The sequence below is a fragment of the Acanthochromis polyacanthus genome, chromosome 9 (assembly GCF_021347895.1).
Source record: "Acanthochromis polyacanthus isolate Apoly-LR-REF ecotype Palm Island chromosome 9, KAUST_Apoly_ChrSc, whole genome shotgun sequence".
Lineage (NCBI taxonomy): Eukaryota > Metazoa > Chordata > Actinopteri > Pomacentridae > Acanthochromis > Acanthochromis polyacanthus.
The window spans coordinates 15,605,701-15,627,647 of record NC_067121.1 but is presented as its reverse complement, the minus strand read 5'-3'; positions in this window follow the sequence as shown (position 1 = coordinate 15,627,647).

Sequence of the window (21,947 nt, the reverse complement as noted above, 5' to 3'; positions counted from 1 at the left end):
TGTGCTGTAGCTTTGTTAAATTCATCATCTGCTTCATTATACGTCAGTCTCCTCTCACTACAGATAACCATAATCTCCAGATGAATGGAGCAAAACAAAAAACAAAACAAAAGCAAAATTAAACAGGATGAGCAATCAAGATCTCTCCTCTTTCCAAAATAGCATAACACGCCGGTGTTGCGGTTCTTTGTCCACATTGACTAGGGAAAGCTAGGCATTTATTTTCAAAGAAAAAAAAACAGGAGCTTTGAAAACAATAGATCGTGAAAAAGAACTACTGAGAATAACAGCAGTCGAAGATGAGAGGGATTCATTCGTCCCAGCAGGAGAATGAGCAGACCAGTGAGAAAGATTGTTGTTGTAGATGAAACACAGCTCTATCCATCTCTCTCTCTCTCTCTCTCTCTCTCTCTCTCTCTCTCTATATATATATATATATATATATACACACACACACACACACTGCTCAGAAAAATTAAAGGAACACTTTTTAATCTAAGTATTGCATCAAATCAGTCAAACATGTGGGATACTGATCTGGTCAAGTAAGTAAAAGAGAGGGTTTTAGTCAGCTTCAGCTGCTTTGGTGTTCATAAAATTAACAACAGGTGCACTAGAGGGGTAACAATGAGACACCCCTCAAAACAGGATTGGTTTTACACATGAAGGCCACTGACATTTTATTCCCTTCTTGTGTTTTCTGACTGTTTTTCAATAGTTTTGCATTTGGCTGGGGTCACTGTCACGACTGATAGCATGAGGCGATGCCTGGACCCTACAGAGGTTGAAGAGGCAGTCCAGCTCCTCCACAATAGCACATCAATATACGTGCCATTACCAGAAGGTTTGCTGTGTTGCCCAGCACAGTCTCAAGAGCATGGAGGAGGTTCCAGGAAACAGGCAGTTACTCGAAGAGAGCTGGAGAGGGCTGCAGAAGGTCCTCAACCCATCAGCAGGACAGCTATCTGCTCCTTTGTGTATGGAGGACCAGGATGAGCACTGCCAGAGCCCTACAAAATGGCCTCTAGCAGGCCACTAGTGTGAATGTGTCTGACCAAACAATCAGACAATCCTCTAGTGGCCCCTGTGCTCACTGCCTGGCACCGTGGAGCTTGATTAGCATTTGCCATAGAACACAGGAACTGGCCGGTGCTTGCTTTTCACACATAAGAGCAGGCTCATCGTGAGCACACGTGACAGACATGGAAAGGTCTGGAGAAGTCATGGAGAATGTTATGCTGCCTGTAACATGGTTTAGCATGACCAGTTTGGTGGGGAGTCAGTGATGGTCTGAGGAGGCATATCCATGGAGGGACGCACAGACCTCCACAGGCTAGACGACGGCACTCTGACTGTCATTAGGTATCAGGATGAAATCCTTGGATCCATTGTCAGACCCTACACTGGTGCAATGGTCCTGGGTTCCTTGTGGTGCACGACAATGCCTCATGTGGCAAGAGGATGCAGGCACTTCCTGGAGGAGGAAGGAATTGACAGCATTGACTGGCCCCAATACTCACCTGACCTAAATCCAATAGAACGTCTTTGGAACATTATGTTTTGTTCCGTCCAACACCACCAGGTTGCTCCTCAGACTGTCCAGGAGCTCAGTGATGCCCTGGTTCAGATCTGGGAAGAGATACCCCAGGACACCATCCATCGTCTCATTCGGAGCTTGTCCCGATATTGTCAGGCTGCATACAAGCATATGGAGGCCATGCAAACTACTGAGTACTGTTTTGAGTTGCTACCAATGAATTTCAGAAAATGGACCAGTCTGCCACATCAGTTTTTCAGTTTGATTTTGGAATGTCTTGAATTTAGCCCTCCTGGGGGTTGATAATTTTCATTTCCATCAAACAATGTGGCATCTTTTCATTCCTAACACATTAACCAGTCCATATCAGTGTAAATATCCAGTTTGTTTTTTCCCTGCATTGAAATATTATGTGTTTTCAAAGTGTTCCTTTAATTTTTTTGAGCAGTGTATTTTTGGACCGTGGGATGAAGCTGGAGAATCCGATGAAAACCCATGCATGCAAAGGGAGAATATGTAAACTCCACACAGAAAGATCCCAGGGCCAGCTCTCTGGTGAACATATGAAGAGTTCATTTGCAAAAACAGGTAACTCCATTTTCAGAAAACTCATTTTTTATTGTTTATTTGAGATAATAATAACACTAATAATGTATTTCTTCTCTATTTCATCATGTATTTTTCTACTGAGTCAAATCCACTCAACTTCAGTTTGATATTATCTCAAGTAAACCATTGAAAAAAAGTTTTCTGAAAATTTATCCTAACGGAGTTATCTGTTTTTGCAAATGAACGCTTCATATTCACAACTGCTTTTAGCTGCGTTTTGGTATCTACCAACTCCTTATTTTTGGTTGGTTGATGACTATGAACAGCAGCTTTCACATGCTAGCAGTCATGTGACATTGTTGACATAAAAATATGAATTTGTTCTCCAATTAGACTGCACAGTGGGTTGGTGGTTCACACTGTCACCTCGCAGCTACAAGATTCCCAGTTTGCATGTCGGCCTGGGCCTGGGATCTTTCTTAGGGGAGTTTGCATGTTCTCCCTGTGCATGCATGGGTTTTCTCTGAGTTGTCCGGCTTCTTTCAAAGGCATGCTGAGGTTAATTGGTGATTCTAAATTGTCTGTAGGTGTGAATGTGAGTGTGATTGTTTGTCTCCATGTATTGCCCTGTGATAGACTGGTGACCTGTTCACAGTGTCCCCTGCCTTCACCCTATGTCAGCTGGGATAGACTCCAGCCCCCCACGACCCTAATGAGGATTAAGCCGTGTATAGATAATACACTGCTCAAAAAAAATTAAAGGAACACTTTTTAATCTAAGTATTGCATCAAGTCAGTGAAACATGTGGAACACTGATCTGGTCAAGTAAGTAACAGAGGAGGTTTTTAGTCAGTTTCAGCTGCTTTGGTGTTCATAAAATTAACAACAGATGCACTAGAGGGGTAACAATGAGACAATGCCCAAAACAAGAATGAGTTTACAGGTGAAGGCCACTGACATGTTTTTCCTTCCTAATGTTTTCTGACTGTTTTCACTAGTTTTGCATTTGGCTAGGGTCAGAGTCCCTTCTGGTAGCATGAGGCAATACCTGGACCCTACAGAGGTTCCACAGACAGTCCAACCCCTCCAGGATGCCACATCAGTGTGTGCCATTGCCAGAAGGTTTGCTGTGTCTCCCAGCACAGTCTCAAGAGCATGGTGGAGATTCCAGGAGAGAGGCAGTTTGTCTAGGAGAGCTGGACAGGGCTGTCGAAGGTCCTTAACCCATCAGCAGGACAGATATCTGCTCCGTTGTGCAATGAGGAACAGGATGAACACTGCTATAGCCCTACAAAATGAGCTCCAGCAGACCACTGGTGTGAATTTCTCTGACCAAACAATCAGAAAGAGCTTTAATGAGGGTAGTCTGTCAAGGCCGGGCGGGTGAACCCAAGAAAGCAGGCACTGACAGGTGGGTGGATCAATAATGATTTAATGAACAGAAAATATATGTCTATAATAAACAGAAACTCTTAATCGAGGAAGCAGGGGAGGAATAACTGAGTGGAGAGTTAAACTGAACTGAACTAAAAGCGGACCCGAAGGCCGAGGTAAAAACTAAACACAAAGCTAAATTAACATGGGAGGAAACTCACTAGAAGTCCAGAGAACGGGAGCCGAGGTCAGGGGGCAGAGCAGAGGGAGCCGGAGGTGAGGGGTGCAGCAATGGCAGAGCAGACAAACTGACAAGGGGGTTCCTGGGTGAGGCATAGACGAGGTGATCCAAGGAAAATAAAACCCAGAGTCCATAGAGCGACGTGTGTGAAGCAGGGGGGGTAGCTTGTGGAGAGCGGAGTGCAGCATGTCGTTTGTAATGAGCCAGCAGTGAGTCTAAGAGAGAGTCAGGCTTTTTTGCTGCCTTGATTATTGATGAAGAGCAGCTGCGCTCTGTCACAGCTGCTGGTGATTAGGCCGATTGCAGAGTAGGAGAGGGAGGAATCGTGACATAGTCTGAGTGTCCGACGTCCTATAGTGGGCCCTGTGCTCGCTGACCGGCACCATGGAGCTCGGTTGGCGTTTGCCATAAAACACAGGAACTGGAAGGTCCACCATTAGCGCCCTGTGCTTTTCACAGATGAGAGCAGGTTCATCATGAGCACGTGACAGACATGAAAAGGTCTGGAGAAGCCGTGGAGAACGTTATGCTGCCTGTAACATTGTTCAGTGTGACTGGTTTGGTGGTGAGTCAGTGATGGTCTGGGGAGGCATATCCATGGAGGGACACACAGACCTCTACAGGCTGGACAATGGTGCTCTGACTGTCATTAGCCATCAGGATGAAATCCTTGGACCCATTTTAGACCCTACATTGGTGCAGTGGTCCTGGATTCCTTCTGGTGCACGACAATGCCCGGCCTTATGTGGTAGGAGAACTCATGCAGTTCCTGGAGGATAAAGGAACTGATACCATTAGCTGGCCCCCATGCTCACCTGACCTGAATCCAATAGAACACCTTTGGAACATTATGTTTTGTTCCATCTGACACCATCAGGTTGCTCCTCAGACTGTCCAGGAGATCAGCGATGGCATGGTCCAGTTCTGGGAGGAGATACCCCAGGACACCATCCGTCGTCTCATTAGGAGCTTGTCCCGACATCGTCAGTCACGCATACAAGCACATGGAGGCCGTAAAAACTACTGAATACCATTGTGAGTTGCTGCCAAGGAATTTCAGAAAGATGGAAAAGCCTGCCACATCAGTTTTTCAGTTTGATTTTGGGGTGTCTTGAATTTAGCCCTCTTGGGAGTTGATAATTTTCATTTCCATCAAACAATGTGGCATCTTTTCATTCCTAACACATTATCCAGTCCATATCAATGTAAATATCCAGTTTGTTTTCCCCCACATTAAAATATGATGTTTTTGCATTTGGCAAAGTGTTTCCTTAATTTTTTTGAGCAGTGTAGATGGATGGATGGGTTGAAACATCTAGAGATAATAAAAGGATTGATGCATGTTATGAACTGTAGGGCAAAATCTCCCATGTTTGCCTACTTCTGATGTAAGATAACTATATGCTACAGTCGCATGTTTTGACTGCCTTTGCACAAACTTTATATGTTACTGGTCCATCATAAAATATCAGTCAGTTAAATAAGAAAAGCAGTCTGGCTCGACTTTACTGGCTCTTCTCTGATTTTTTACTGGCTCTTCTGTGTTTTTAAACCTCTTTGTAACTGCACAATTCACTTTGAACATTTCTTATTTTTGTTATTTATTTTTCCTTGACTTGAGTAGAATATTAGCAATATTTATACCTGCATGAGACATTTTGAGATATTTTCCCAACATTAACATGAGAACTGTACCACAGCTCCATCTCATACATATGCATTCATACAATCCATACTGAAAGACAAAGAAGTCGACACCTCAGCCTGTCATCTTGATCTCAGTATTTCTCAGGAGGGGTTCCTCAGTCAGATTTTGTCTGCAAGCTGTAAAAGAAATATCAAAGGTTGTAGTTGTCATACTGTGTGCACAGATACATATAGATGGGTGTAGTTTATGTGTGCGTGTTGCCTCAGAAAGTTCCCAGCTTGTGCAGCTCTTACATCACACTGTTTTGTGTCGGCCTGCCCTCCTGCCGCTTCATTGCATTACTGCAGGGCAACCACGGAGTAGAGAATAGGAGCCAGTCTTCACCACTCTGCTACTTTGAACTCTCCTGTCCTCGCTATAGTCAAGATGACCTAATTAGCACATATGGATCCTTCTAAATGAGCCTATAACAGGAGCTCAATATGTTGTCAAGATTGTGTCAGATGGTATGTGGCCCCTTTACCCTCCTGTGGGTGCTCAGACCCAGATAACATCACTCAACAAGCAAAGTGTTTATAATGCTTTAATGTGAAATGAGATTCAGTACGTGACATAAATAAAGTTTTTTTCTGTATTGTAGAAGTTAGTTTAAGCCTTATTAAATTAGCTTCCAGAGTGTTACATTGATTTCAAATTCCTTTTAATTACCTAATAGCTCTAGAGTACATTGCTGACTGCTTAAAGCTACATTGTTCTTCATTTGGTCTGCAGTCGTCAGAATATGGTCAAATACCCCAACTCACTCAAGTAGTAGTTGGGGCCCAACACTTTATAGAGCAGCTTATTATGTTATATTTGAAAAATCAACCTCATTTGTACCCCCTTATTCCTAAATCAAAAGTTAGAACTTTATTATATCCAACATCTAATTTTCATTTTTTGTTGTGTGATGTTCATTATAATAATGTCTATGCAGCATATTCCCTTTTGCTAACGTTTATATGCATTTGTGTCTTTCCAATGTTCTATTGGGTGCAAGTTTTAGGGTCAAGGTATCTATGACTCAGGAAGTAAAATACATAGACTGAATAAACCTTTCCATGAATTCACCCATAGGTTTCTTTAACAGCAATTTTAATCTCAGTGTGGTGTCTCGTCGCTGCTCATCGGCAATGGACAGAGCCTGCCTTTCATCACAGTTAACTTTTAATGCCTTAACACAATTCAAAAGTGTGACTTACACTCAGTGGCCACTTTATTAGGTACACTTTGCTAGTAAGAGGTTGGACCTCTTTTGCCTTCAGAACTGCCTTAATTCTTTGTGGTATACTTTCAACAAGGTGTTGGAAACATTCCTCCAAGATTTTGGTCCATATTGCCATTTTAGAATCACGCAGTTCTGCAGATTTGTCCATCCTTGATGCCAATCTCTCGTTCCACCACATCCCAAAGCTGCTCAACTGGATTGAGATCTGATGATTGTGGAGGCCATTGGAACACAGTGAACTCATTGTCATGTTCAAGAAACCAGTTTGAGATGATTTGAGCTTTGTGACATGGTGCATTACTCCACTGGCAGTAGCCATCAGAAGATGGTACACTGTAGTCAAAAAGAGATGCACATGGTTAACAACAACATTCAGGTAGGCTGTGGCAATGAAACCATGCTCAATTGGTACTAACTGGCTACCACCACCATTAATGTAAGGTAGGATGGATCCATGCTTTCATGCTGTTGACGCCAAAGTCTGACCCTACCTGTCAGGGTTTCAGAATGTGAGCTCAAGTGCACAGAATGAACAGGCAGGCCGAGAGGTAGGTTTTAAGAGGCTTTATTGCCAAGGTATAATATTTAACAAAGGAATATGGCTAGCAGGCGGAAGGCTAAGCGATAAACAACTAAGAAGGTACATTGTGATGATTGGCCCCGGGTCCTAATCGTCATCAGACGCAGCAAACTGACGCGATAGGGCATCAGGCTTAACATTTCTAGAACCTGGGCGGTAGGACAAGGAGAAGTTAAAACGTCCAAAAAATAATGTCCATCTCGCCTGGTGGGAATTTAATCTCTTAGCTGTCCTAACGTACTCCAAATTCTTATGGTCGGTCCAAACCACAAAAGGCTGTTCAGCCCCCTCCAGCCAGTGGCGCCATTCTTCCAGAGCCAGTTTTACCGCCAACAGTTCCCTGCAGTGTTTCCCCTGGGTTGAAATGGCTGTGAGGTGGTGGGGTCACTTTCAGCTGAAAGTTGTTGACCGGGGGGGGGGGGGCCGTCTCCGCCGCAGCTGCGCACCCCCCCGCGGACGGTCTCGTCGGTCCGGCGGTGGCCTATACCAACGAGGCGGGCCGCCTCGCTGGTTATATGGGAGGGGAAACACTGCCCTGTTAGCAATATCATAGTTCTGTTCGGCAGGGGAGAGGCGCCGAGAGAAATAGGCGCACGGATGGAGCTTTCGGTCTTGGGGGGACCGCTGAGAAAGCATAGCCCCTACTCCTGTGTCAGACGCATCTACCTCCACAATAAACTGAAGGGAAGGGTCTGGTTGGGTGAGGATTGGCACAGAGGTAAACCGCTGTTTGAGGTCCTCAAATGCCCGGGCCCACCTCTCACCTCTCAGAGCAGTGAGAGGTGAAGCAACTTTGCTATAGTCTTAAATAAAGCATCTGTAAAAATTAGCGAACCCCAGGAAATGCTGGAGTTGCTTCCTAGTCTCAGGGACCGGCCACTCTTGTACCGCTGTAAGCTTCCCTGGGTCCATTTTAATTTGACCTGGAGAGATGACAAACCCCAGAAAAGAAACAGTCGTGGCACGGAACTCGCATTTCTCTGCTTTGAGAAAAAGACGGTTCTTCAACAACCTTTCCAACACCTGTTGTACATGGCCAACGTATTCCTCCAGGTTCCGTGAAAAAATCAAAATTTCATCCAGATAGATGAACACGAATCGATTAAGCATGTCACAGAGAACATTGTTGATCAAATGCTGGAAAACAGCTGGGGCATTCATGAGACCAAAAGGCATAACTGGATACTCGAAATGACCAAGAGGTGGAGGAAAAGGCAGTTTTCCACTCGTCCCCACTTCGGGTCCGGACAAGGTGGTAGGCGTTACGAAGGTCTAATTCAGTAAACACCGTGGCCCCCTGAAGGGGTGTGAAAGCCGAATCCATAAGAGGCAGTGCATATGAATTCCTGACCGTAATACTATTTAACCCTTGAAAGTCAATACAAGGTCTCGGGGAGCCATCCTTCTTCTCAACAAAAAAAAATCCTGCTCCGAGGGGAGAGGATGAGGGCCTGATGATTCCTGTCGCCAGTGACTCCCTGATATAAGTCTCCATTGCTGCTTGTTCAGGCTTGGAAATGCTAAAAGCTGACTCGATGGCAACGTGTTACCATGTAAAAGCTCAATGGTACAGTCATAAGGACGGTGAGGCGGCAGAGACATGGCCTTAGATTTACTAAAAACAGCAGCTAAATCATGATATTGAGCAGAGACCTTCTCTAAATTAATGGGTTCGGCAGGGCTGGTTACAGCCGAATTGGAAGGAGTTAGTGCTGAGAGTAAACAACTTTGGTGACATGAAGGGCTCCAGGAAGAGATCTCAAGCTGCCAGTCAATCTGCGGATTATGTTTAACCAACCAAAAGTGACCTAGGACCATAGGACCATTAGCATTTTCAAAAACACAAAAAGTAAGTTTCTCTCTATGGTTGCCTGCAGTGACTAGATCTATAGGGACGGTTTCTACAATTCTACAATTCTACAATTTCATTTAGCAGATGCTTTTGTCCAAAGCGACGTACAACACAAGCAAGAATTCAGACATAAGGAAAAACCTGTAGTAAGTGCAAAAAGTGCTTCAAGTGCGATTGGTCAAAGGTGTTGCCATCAAGTTGCAGAAGAAATTGCCAACCCCCCCCCCCCCCCCCCTTTTTTTAATACTTTGTCAGTGCTAAATAAGTGCTGGGTTTTGGGCCACCTAACTTATTCTACCCCTAAGGTGGAGTCAGATTAAGTGCCTGGGTGTTCTCTGAACAATTGAGTCTTCAATTGTCTCTTAAAAGTAGAAAGGGACTCAGCAGAATGCACAGAGTTTGGTAGATTGTTCCACCATTTGGGAATAACAGAGGAAAAGAGTCTGGCTAGAGATATCGAGCCGTGCTGGGCTGGAAGCACCAGGCGTCTCTCACATGCAGAGCGAAATGGGCGTGGAGGGGAGTAGACCTGGATCAGGGAATCCAGGTAGGCTGGGGCCGTTCTTGTAAATGTTTTGTAAGCCAGGAGGAGAGTTTTGAATTTGATTCTGGCTGCAACTGGAAGCCAGTGAAGGGAGATGAACAGGGGAGTGACATGAGCTCTTTTGGGCTGGTTGAAGACCAGACGTGCTGCTGCATTCTGGATCATCTGTAGAGGTTTGACTGTACATGCAGGGAGACCTACCAGAAGAGAGTTGCAGTAGTCAATACGTGACATCACAAGAGCCTGAACCAGAAGTTGCATGGCCTGTTGGATCAGGAAGGGTCTGATCTTCCTGATGTTGTAAAGGGCATAACGACAAGATCGAGAAACTGAGGCCACGTGAACCTTAAAGGTCAGCTGGTCATCAATCATGACACCCAGGTTCCTGGCTGAGTTTGTGGGCACAAGTAGGCTCGAGTGAAGTTGGACACTGATCTGAGGCTGAACAGATGGACAAGCTGGAAAGACCATGAGTTCAGTCTTAGACAGATTCAGCTGAAGGTGCCGTTCCTTCATCCATGTGGAGATATCAGCCAGACATGCTGATATCCGAGCTGAAACTGTTGTGTCGTCAGGTGGAAAAGAGAGGAAAAGCTGAGTGTCGTCAGCATAACAGTGGTAGGAGAAGCCATGGGAGCGGATCACTGCACCAAGTGAGGTGGTGTACAGAGAGAGAGAGGGTTTCTTTGGAAAGCTGAGCTAAACAGAGGCCGTTAAGGGAACGAGCAGTTAAAGTTTGGTCTAAAGGGATAGTTGGAATGCCCAGCTGTCTTACCAGATTTGCGTCCAAAAGGCATTGCTTGGCCCCAGAATCCACCAGTGCAGACACAGGTAAAGAGACGGAGCCCCAGCAAAGCGTAGTAATAAGCTGCATTCGCAGAGGAGGGGAGGTGGATGCTCGGCTCACCAGTAATTCCCCATTTATTGGCGAGCCTTCTCTTTTGCCGACAGCTGGGGACGGGTGGCTACGAAGTGACCGGCACCCCTGCAGTAGAGGCAGAGCCGCGACGTCCTCCGGTGATCCTTTTCATGCTGGGTTAACTTGGTGCGGCCCAGCTGCATCGGTTCCGGTTCGGGTAAGGAAGCCTGTGGTTCAGATGGTGGTAAGGAAACCACGGGCGACGCCGAAGGGGTTCCCTGCAGAGGTCATGCTCTCTTCTCGCGGCGTCTTTCCTGGGTGCAGTTGTCCAGGGCAATGGCTAGAGATATCCACTGATCCAAAGATGACGGTTGATCCTTCATTACCAGTTGATCCTTCAACTGTTCATTTAGTCCACGGTAGAAGGATCCTCTCAGAGCTGACTCGTTCCAGTCTGTGTCAGCGGCAAGGGTGCGGAATTCGCGTGCATAAGCCACAGCGCTGCGAGATCCTTGCTGAATTTCTAATAATCTGGATGTGCAGTCTTTGCCGCTGACTGGGTAATCAAAGTTCTTTTGCATTTCCTTCACAAAGGAAGAATAGGAATTACAGAGGATACGAGCGGGGTTTAAGCTCAAAAACAAGCTCAAATACCTGGGTCAAAAAGGCTTGACACAATCCTAAGTCGCCGCTGTAACGTTCCGGAGATGGAGCTTCGGGTTCCAAATCAGGTGGGACCGGAGCGGACTGGGACGGCTGAATGGTTAACTGATTAACCTTCTCTGTTAAGGTGGAGAGCTGTTTAAATAACCCTGAATTACTGGAAGATAACGAACGCAGGGTTTGATCATGTTGTGCTAATGCAGAATCTAAGCTATGAAGGGCTTCCAGGATGGTTAAATTGGAAGCTCCATCGGTTACCGGAGCATTCCCTTCTGAGCTCATTCTGGCTGGATCGTGCTGTCAGGGTTTCAGAATGTGAGCTCAAGTGCACAGAATGAACAGGCAGGTCAAGAGGTAGGTTTTAAGAGGCTGTATTGCCAAGGTATAATATTTAACAAAGGAATACGGCTAGTAGGCGGAAGGCTAAGCGGTAAACAACTAAGAAGGTATGTCAGCACGCTACAGCTACTAGTGGCTAGGAAGACGAATGACGACCAGAACTCACGGTGGGTATTTTCCAGGCAAGAACTGGAGTAACACAATAGACTAAAGCGAAACAAGAAAAATAACTAAAAGCGAAGCCGATGGCTTGTAACTCTAAAGGCGAAAAAGAAATACACTCAGAATCAGAACTAAATTCAATACGCAAGCGAGAAGCAAAGAATAACTCAGGGCGCAGCTTAAGGCTGGTACTACTCAATACTAAACAAACAACACTCGTAAAGATAATAAGGCACTAAACGAAAAACTCAAAGAACTCTAGTTGCTTGGACTGGGTTCCAGCTGGGGAGCATGTCCGAGGTTGGCTGTGACGGAGGGAACGACGGTTGTGGACACTGGACGGAACGGTGGGTGGCTTGCCAGGTGGCGACGGAGGAATCCAGGTGTAGGATGGAGGAAACCCAGGCAGCATACAGAAGGTGCAGGCGATCAATGACTGTAGCAGAGAGGAGAACAAAGTTACCAAAGGCACGCAGAATGACTAGAACAATGACTATAGGCACGAGAGAAGGTTACAAGTGGTTTCACAATCCAGCACAGGAAGACGAGTGGCGTCTGCTCTTGTAGTCGAAGGAGTGGGGCTGATTGGCTGAGACTGCACGTGCTTCCAATCCAGCAGCTGATTATCATGAGCCGCAGCTGTCGCTGCAGCCACAAAGTGCAGATGCCTAAAAAGGAAAAAAAGGGGAGGGGAGAGACAGTAGACAGAGCCGTCAACAGTTGGCCTGACACTACCATTTGAATGTCACAGCTGGAATGGAGGCTCATCAGACCAGACAACATTTTTCCAGTCCAATTCTGTTATCCAGTTTGGTGAGTGTGTGTGAATTGTACCTTCAGTTTCCTGTTCTTAGCTGACAAGAATGGCACCCAGTGTTGTCATCTGCTGCTGTAGCCCATCTTCTTCAAGGCTGGGTGTGTTGTCCTTCAGAGATGGTATTCTGCATTCCTTGGTTGTAACGACTGGTTATTTGAGTTACTGTTGCCTTTCGATCATCTCCAACCAATCTGACCATTCTTCTCTGACCTCTCACATCAACAAGACATTTTCATTCACACAACTGCTGCTCACTGGATATATTCTCTTTTTCTGACCATTCTCTGTAAACCCTAGAGCTGGTTGTGTATGAAAATCCTAGTAGATCAGCAGTTTCTGAAATACTTAGACCAGCCCATCTGGCACCAACAACCATGCCACATTCAAAAATCCCTTTTCTTCCCCATTCTGATGCTTAGTTTGAACTTCAACAAGTTGTTGTGACCATGTCTACATACCTAAATGCATTGAGTTGCAGCCATATGATTGGCTGGTTATCTATTTGTGTTTACAAGTAATTGAACAGGAAAAATTCGTCATCCATACAGTTATGTCGGAGAGGCAAATTAGCTATACAGATCCAAATCACTAGCTGTAAACAAGTTCATTTCTGTTATAAAATTGGACATTTTAACATGGGGGTCTATGGAGAATAGCTCACTTTTATAGCTAGCCTCCAGCAGTCATTGAAGAAACAGTGGCCAGCCAGACTGAAAAATCTATAACTTCATGCTGCATTCACAGTACAGTATGACAGATAATATGCATGTTTAAATCTTCTCTATTTGTGCTCAAACAGATTTCTGTATTGGTACTGTTACGACCCCGGCTCCAAGGGCCCTAAACGATGCAGTGAAACAACCCGGGAGAACGTTTAAAAGCCCAAAATCAGAGCGTTTATTTATAAGTAAAAACAAGCAGGTGGCAACGACAGCCCAGCCAAGTGGGCTGCGCCCCAACAGTCACAGAGTCAGTGTAAGGTGAGAGAGAGAGCCCCAAGGCAGCCCCAGCGCCAGACAGCCCAACTCTCTCCCCAGGAGTCAGCTCCGGTGCGCGCCCCAATGCGCGTTCCAAAGCGAACTGCAGCTTGACAGCGGAAGCCAGCTTTTATGCCCGAGAACCGGAAGTCAAGCAGGACCCTTAGCCGTCCTTGGTCGCCTCCTGCTGTCAGCTCCTTAAAGACAAAGCACATATTATGACCACCACACTGGCAGCAGGATGGGAGCCGTCACAGTACAAAAAGTAATAATTTGACAAACTAAACTCACTACAAGATCCATTTTTCGATAGAGATTTTGACCAGATCTCGTGATCAGATGGAGCTTACCCAGCTGTTGCAATCACAATGTCTGAGAAAGGAAGGAAAAACTGAAAATTAAACATTCCATGAAGAGTGGGCAAATTTCATTTGCTGATTAAGATTCTGTAAACACACGCTCCGTAAGCTGCTATGTAGACCATGTGGTGACATTGTTTTGTCAATTGCTTTTCCCAAGGTTAAGAATGAACTTGAATCTCAAACATGTTTTCCCATGCCATACTTTGAGACAACAAATATGCTCTTCCAAACTTTTTTGTTGTCTAGTAAATGAGCAAAAGATCTCCACTGTGTCTATAACAGAGGTGACCTTACAAGATTTTACAGTAAATAAGATACCAAAAAATACTGATGTAAATCTGGAATTATCTCTTAAAACAGCACGAATCATCAGTGTTTCATGCAGAAATTTAGCAGAAAATAAATAGCTTCTCAGAAGCTACAGAGCACAGGTAAACTGTTTGTCATTGTACCTTTTCTCAGTTTAGCAGAGTTGGAGGTCTTGACAGTGGTGTCTGTATGTGTTATTTTCTAATATAAAGATATCACTCCCATTACTCTGTTAAGCTCTCCATCACATACACTATAACAATTGTGTATAATAAGCTAACAACAGTGGTAGACATCAGTGCTTAACTCTCACTAAACATATACATTAGTTTCCCTATTGAGAACACACTGTTTCTGAGTCCTGAGAAAATCAAATCATTCACGCAGCTTCTCACATCAATGCTTTAATGTACACTGAATGTATAATGTATGAGGAACATCTTCGTAACATTGCGATATTGTATGCTTCTCTTTATCCACCTTCTCCTTAAAAACCTTAATAAAGATTACATTTATTTTATGCCAGTGACAGAAAATAGATCTTGCCTTTTTTTCATGTTTGTCAAATACAAAAAACTAGAGCCCACAGAGTGTTTTCATGATGATGAACAGCTTCTACATCTGCAGATGAGGTCAATCTAGTTCCACTCCAAACTGATCTCCTATTGAGAGGACATTATTGCATTTCCTGAGAAGCTACCATCACCATGGAATAGCAGTAAAAATTTCCATCTCACCTTAAAATGAGATTACACTTTCAATGGTGGAAAATCTGACTGATGGTGTGTGTGTAGCATCCAAAATGGGTGCATTTCGTACTTACTCATACAGATTCCACTCCAGCAGTTTTTAAAAGATGATAAGAGAAGGTAGCCAGAAAAAGTGCAGTCAGAAGTGATATCTCACTGTGTGGTAGTGACTTGCGACAGTGTCGAGCCTGTTTTACAGAAGACCGCTTTTTAAAACCCAGTGAGGTAATTTCTAATATCAGTGTTCAGTGTGTTAATGGAGGTCCTGCTTTTAGAGAACACAGTGGTTACGTTGTTTCCAAAGGCGATTATAAAACAATTCCTGTTTTCAAGCCAAGAACCCTAGTTGCATCATTGTGCAATAAAAATGCTGCGTCACGCATTTTATTCATAAGATAAGCTATTCTGGGTTTTAAGTGACATTGGAAGCTGAGAGACACTGTGCTCTTGTTTCAAAGAACTTAAAAGAAAAAAATAAGGCAAATGGCTTATTTCACTAATTAAGTCTTTGAGCCAGATTAGAAAATGAAACGAGAAAAGTTGATTCATGCATTTTCATCTCTCTTATTAGGGTGGAAATTAAAGTTATAGCTTGAAGTTCTTGAGATGGGTTTGCACGGTCAGTCATTATTTCACACAACATATTTCACAATACGCTGCACAGAAAGTGAATCCGCACAATCCGTGAAAGACCTCAGGGTGCTGTGGCTAATTTGTCTTTATGTGCCAAGCATCAAGGACACTACGTAAGAGTCAGTTGTTGAGAAAAAGCCTAAAGTCCAAATAACAATGGTAAAAAGCACTAATGGACAGGATAATGACAGGGGAGAGCAAGTGTTGCCTTGAGAAGCACAGCTGAGATGGCACACAGAAAGCTGTTGCCATGGCTGACAGGAAGAAAATGTAAGCAAAATGATTCATTTTGCCCTGTTAGCATGAGACTGCGCTTGCTATAGGGACAAAGTGCAGAGAGGTAAAACACTTGTTTTGCCTGACTCTTCAATGGCAACAAGGGAGGAGGAAAAGACAGATGGCAGGCACAGGAAAGGAGTTTATCAGATCTGCTCTGACAGCACTAAAAGACAAGTGGAAGGCTATATTCAGATTGTGCAAGGCAATTCTAAGACCACATCCATGTAGGCGGAAAAAAAAGCATGTGCTGTGACCACATCAAGACCAACCGCAGCATTGATCTTGTTCTTCTCTAAAAGACTATGTCTTCCAAATTTAACATTGTTATGAATGAACAGACTAAGATCAACTTGCGAAAACCCTCTGCACTAAGTTACATTTTGATAAATTAATATTTAAGCTGTATGTACCACGACATACAGTAGATGAAGCTGAACAGGACAATATGCAAGCAGCTTGATGTAAACACTGAATCTATGTGTCGTAGTGCTTTCAGCCAAATTCTGATATCAGCACACTAATGCACTCACAGTGATGATACTGACATGTGGATGTTAGCAGGTATATGCTTCACCATGCTTACCAGCTCAGCTTTGCATGTTTGTATGTTATATAGTCAGCATTACACATGAGGTGCAGCTACGGCTGAAGGTGTTGTTCTTGTAAGAATGACGGCAAAAAACAAAGAACTGGACAAATTAAAATATTGTCCTGATGATGGGCAAGAGGAAAGCTACAAGATCAACAAGGCATTCAATACTTGTTGAGACACATTTCAAACCATAAATACAAAGGTATACATTTTAGGTGGGACACAAGGGATCCAGCTTCATCAATGTTTAGAGCACATGTACTTGACCCTTGCAACAAAAACATGAAAGAAATAAAGGCCTCATATTTTGAAAAGTTGCTGTAGCATTACTTAAAGACAGCAACAATACAGACAAATTCCAAGAAGGCAAAAATTGCTGCATGAAAATTCACCAGAATGCAGAAAACGTGAGAAAAGTGTTTGACACGCAGCATCACATCTCCCTCTTGATGTGCTACGTTCTCTTTATAAATAGACCAACCAACAGACTGACATCCTAATCATAAAGGCACGCATTTAGCATTTAGCATTTAGCATTTAGTCATATCAAGATCTAGCGGTCCAGAGGTCAAGATCCTGTATGACAGATAATAAGTTCAAGAAAGTGTAGCCCAGACTCAAACAAAACAACCCTGGCAGACCCTCCAGCATTACATTAAAACTCAAAATAAACGCCATCCCATTGAGTAGTCTGGCTCCTACCATTAAAGTATTTCATCTGGGAAAAAAACAGCTTGTCTCATGAGCCTGAGACATTAAAGCCTGTCCTGGCGTCTCAGCTTGGGAGCCAGCAGAAAGAATAGAAGTCTCACTTCTTTTGATTCAGATGTGACCTGCAGTAGTCCCACCATATACTGACCCAGATAATTCCACATCACGTTGTTCATTAAACAGTACAACGCCACAGGCTTTGGTTATTAGTCCAGTGTGGAAAATCTGAAACGACCACTGCCAAAGTCCATTGACTACATGTGTATGACATTTTTCAAATGATGAAAGAAGTATTCAGATCTTTTAAGTAAGACATCCATCCATTCTCTATCCACCGCTTTATCCTCACTAGGGTTGCGGGGGGTGCTGGAGTTAATTAAGACACTGTAAAGATATTTAATTACAAGTCTTGAGAATAACGTGAAAAAATTATTGGAGAAACTTATTTAAAGTATTAAAGTTCCTTTTTATTATCCAGAAAAATGGAAAAATACGATCTGTGCTTACAACTAGAAGCTAAGAATGAAGCTGTGGTTCAATATCAGCACTGTCTTAAAATTTTGCTTTATTTCATCATACGAGCATTACAACAATCACAGGCCTATATTCATGTATATATTTGATCTAAATCAAGTATTTGGTGCACTTCTAAGCATTTTGTAATGACTGACAGGAATAGATTTTTTGCTCTTATATATTTAGAGAAACATTCCATTTGAGACAACAATGTGAAGGTCAGCATATTACAGACAGGCTTTCAGGGATACAACTACTGAAGAGACAAGGGATGAACAAAGACTTTTGAAAATGTTCCATAAAAATGATACATATTTGGTACATTTTCAATAAGTGGTCTGTTAAGGGCTCCTTTGACAGCAGGCACTTGGACACAATGAAGCAAGGGAACAGTGTAGTATTATTTACCATATATGTCTATATCTGTACAGAACCATCATTTACTAAAGGGATTATTGAGAATCTATTATAATTATATTGTTTTTTAGGAAAAACAAATGAGTAAACTAGGGGAGGTGGGGGCATTGCAAGATAGGTTTGAGGATAATTATGACATGCTTAAAGCTGAAACAAAGTTGTAAAAAAAAGGTGGGGGGGGAGGGGAGGGGGGCAGCTGTGGCTCCACAAAAAGGACCGTAAAATGGAAAATAACCATGTCATGAAAATGCTAAAATTTTCCAAAATTAAAATGTTTTCTTTCTTTATTGTTAGATTATCTAACAATAAGTATCAACGAAATTGTATTTTGACACATTACCAAAGCCTATATACACAGATACTAATAAAAACACATTCGTTCAACATTGTAATTGTGAAAACTTTTATAATTATACAAGATTTATAATTATAATTATACAAGATTTTCTCATTTAATGATAAAATCTGTAAAATTACAGAAATATTGCTTCTTTTTCCATTAAATTTTACTTGCTGTGTCTGATTTTAGAAATCATTCATATGATAAAACCTGATTTAATAAATTAATAGCTTCAGTGATTAAATAAAAACAAAATATTTGAGAGATTACTATACTTTTGCAAATGTACACTGACAGTCAATAGAAACTTTGAGACCATATTTTTCAACATAATTTTTATTTTGAAGCCCGAAACTGGATTTTCTTCATATGAATCATTTGTTTAGCATATTGGCATACAGAAACAAAAATCTAAAGTTTCAAGAATGATTTCAAAATAAAGAATTTCACAAAAGAAAACAGCACCTGCCAAACACAAAGTCACAACAGTCAATACCGAGTATGGCCTCCATTTGCTTCGATGCAGGCAGCAATCCGTCGGCGCATGCTTTGGACCAGGCTTCTGATTGTGGGTTGGGAACAGCCCATACGCCTGGTTACATCACTGTAGCTCAAACCGTCCTCCACCATACCCAGTACCCGGAGACGACGTTCATGTGATAGACGCGACATGATGCTGTTCACTGGACTAACAATGGTGGCCTTTTTTGGGCCTTTATATAGGCCTTCAAAACCCATTCTCAAATTGTGCAGATACTCACTGAGTATTGCTTGGTGTGTATTTGGTTCACTTTTGCAAAGTGACCAACCCATGTGCAATGAATCATGACAAAATGACAACTCATCATTATCTCAACTACCAGGGCTCTTGATCATCAGTAAATCCACAATGAATAATTACAACCCCCCTACAAGTAGAATTCTGTGTACATTTCTACCTCAAAGTTTCTATTGACTGTCAGTATAATTTGACAGGCTCTTCATATCAAAAATTTCAAAATGCTTCAAAAAATAGAAATTTCATTTAGTTTTCCTTCAGTTAAAGGTTACGTAATATGTTATATAATGGTACTTTTTGATATATAGATTTTTTGTATTTAAAAAAATACAGTAAAGAAACAACTAAAACTTAATAAAAAAACAAATGTTAACATGAGCATGCTAATGCACTGACATTAACAATGCAGGAATAATGTTTACTGCGTCTCATGTGTTTCATCAGCAAAGCATGCTTGAGTTAAGGTGTCTTCAGTCAAAGCCACAAACAGGAACTTCATGTTGGCACTAGAAGAATCATTTGGATTCATCCTCTAGACCCAGTTATTTAGAAATAATCTGGAATTGGATTTTAGCAATGAATCAGATCAATGTCAGGTTCAATGACATCACATCCTCCACAATCGCCCTGAACACTGGCTCACCCCAGGGCTGTGTTCTCAGCCCAGTACTGCACATACTGATGACCTACAACTGCAGAGCACACTACAAGAACAATCTAGTGGTGAAGTTTGCAGCTGACACTGTAGTGGTTGGACTCATCACTCACAGAGACGAATCGGTGTACAGGCAAGAGATGGAGCACCTGGTACAGAAGTGCAGGGACAATAACCTCATCTTCAGTGTCCACAAGACCAAGGAGATGGTTGTGGATTTCCACATGTCTGGAACTGCCTTGCAACCTCTTTACATCAATGATGCAACTGTGGAGATGGTTTCCTCTGTCCAGTACCTCAGGGCACACCTGTCCAAGATCTTCACCTGGCACACCCAGGTACCAACAGCACCTCTACTTTCTGAGAAAGCTGAAGAAAGCAGGACTGGACTCTGATGTTCTCAGGTCCATCTACTGCTGTGTGGTAGAGATGTCCTGCCTTAGTGTGTGCTATGGGGGCTGCACTGTAGCAGAGAAGAAGGTGCTCCAGAGGGTGGTAAGGCCTGCACGGAGGACCATTGGGTGCAGCTTACCATCCATCAGGGACATGAACACCACCATCTGCATTCTCTGAGACCCCACCCACCCTGCACATGAACTGTACACCCTCCTGCCCAATGAAAGGTGACCACCTGGGTAAAAATATCCAGACTGAGAAACAGCTTTTACCCAGTTGCTTTGCTTTCACTCTTCTGTCCAGTTCATCCCAAATCAGCTCCATGGGGTTTAAGTCCTAAGACTATGCTGGCCACTCCATGGTGAGTATCAGAGGATACTGCATGGCACTGCAGAATGCTGTGGTAACCATTCTGGTTCAGGATACCTCTCACTCTGTACAAGTCACCGACCCTGGATCCAGCAAAACAGCCCCAGACCGCCACACTTCCTCCATGTTTGACAGTTGATGTCACACGCTGAGGAACCAACCTCACCTACTAGATGGCGTACAAAAATCTTGTGTGATGAACCAAAGATTTCAAATTTGGATTCATCAGTCCATAATACCTTCTTCCAGTCTTCAGTAGTCCATTGGCAGGCAAGCCTCTTTTTCTTCTTCTGATGTCTTAGAAATGGCTTTCTTGCTGCAACTTCACCTGTCAAATCTGCAACTCCAAGTCTTCTCTTCACAGTTGAAACTGAGACTTGCTTACTACAACCACTATTAAGCTGTGCTTGAAGGTGTTGTCCTGTGAGCTGCCTGTCACCATGCTATTGATTCTCACAAACTTGTCTTCTGATTCAGGTGTGGCTTTGGATCTTCCAAACCTCTTACTGTCAGAGTTTCCTCAAGTATTTCAGTGCCTTTTGATGGTGAAGAAAATGTACTCACTGACACCTTGACTTTCTTCACAATTTCTGTATAGGAAAGACATACATTTTGAAGTTTTATGATGGTCTGTCTCTTTTCTATTGTTAATTGCCTTTTCCTTGTGTAGTATTCAATCTGTATAAGAGAAACCATGACACTTGCCATCTTTATAGCAACACACTGCTTTCTGCAGTACAATATTGTTCAAATAATACTCTCAAAGGTAATGGTGCTATGGTGTGTTCCAACACTACTTTTATGCAGACATAGGGGGTTGTACATTAAGTAATCAAGAAAAGATAAGACACATGTAGAAATTGATAGCACCAACTTTCAAGGCTTGATCAACTTCCATTGCTTTAAGTTGTCAACCCATTTCTTGTTCCTTGGAAAGGCTGTTTTGTATAACCCTAAACCTAAACCTAACCCTAACACCAACCCTAACCCTAACCCTAAGCCTAACCATACCCTTTTTAAATTTTTGACAGTTCACCACTTACTCACTTACCTTTGTACCATTTCAAGCTATTCATTGGACTTGAGCTTGAATTTTAATAAAAGTCTGAGCAGTTGAACAGAATGAAATCCTGTTCAAAAGACAAAAGGATCCAATAACTGGTCAAATAATACAATATTTGTGCCATGTAGAATACATTTATATATATTTTGGACTTAATCTGCTTAGTAAAGTATCATTTATTACTGTATATTAAACACAATTTATGACAGTACAGAGCTTAAAAGGTTGGTCTCCCCACAAATCAAGAACTGCTGAATGTTCTCTATTTTTTAACTATCAGATATTTCTGATCAAAAACTTCTGTTCAAAATATCTGCGATGTATTTGTGAATAAAATATGTTTGTCTGTAGCTATTTGTTGTGGTCAC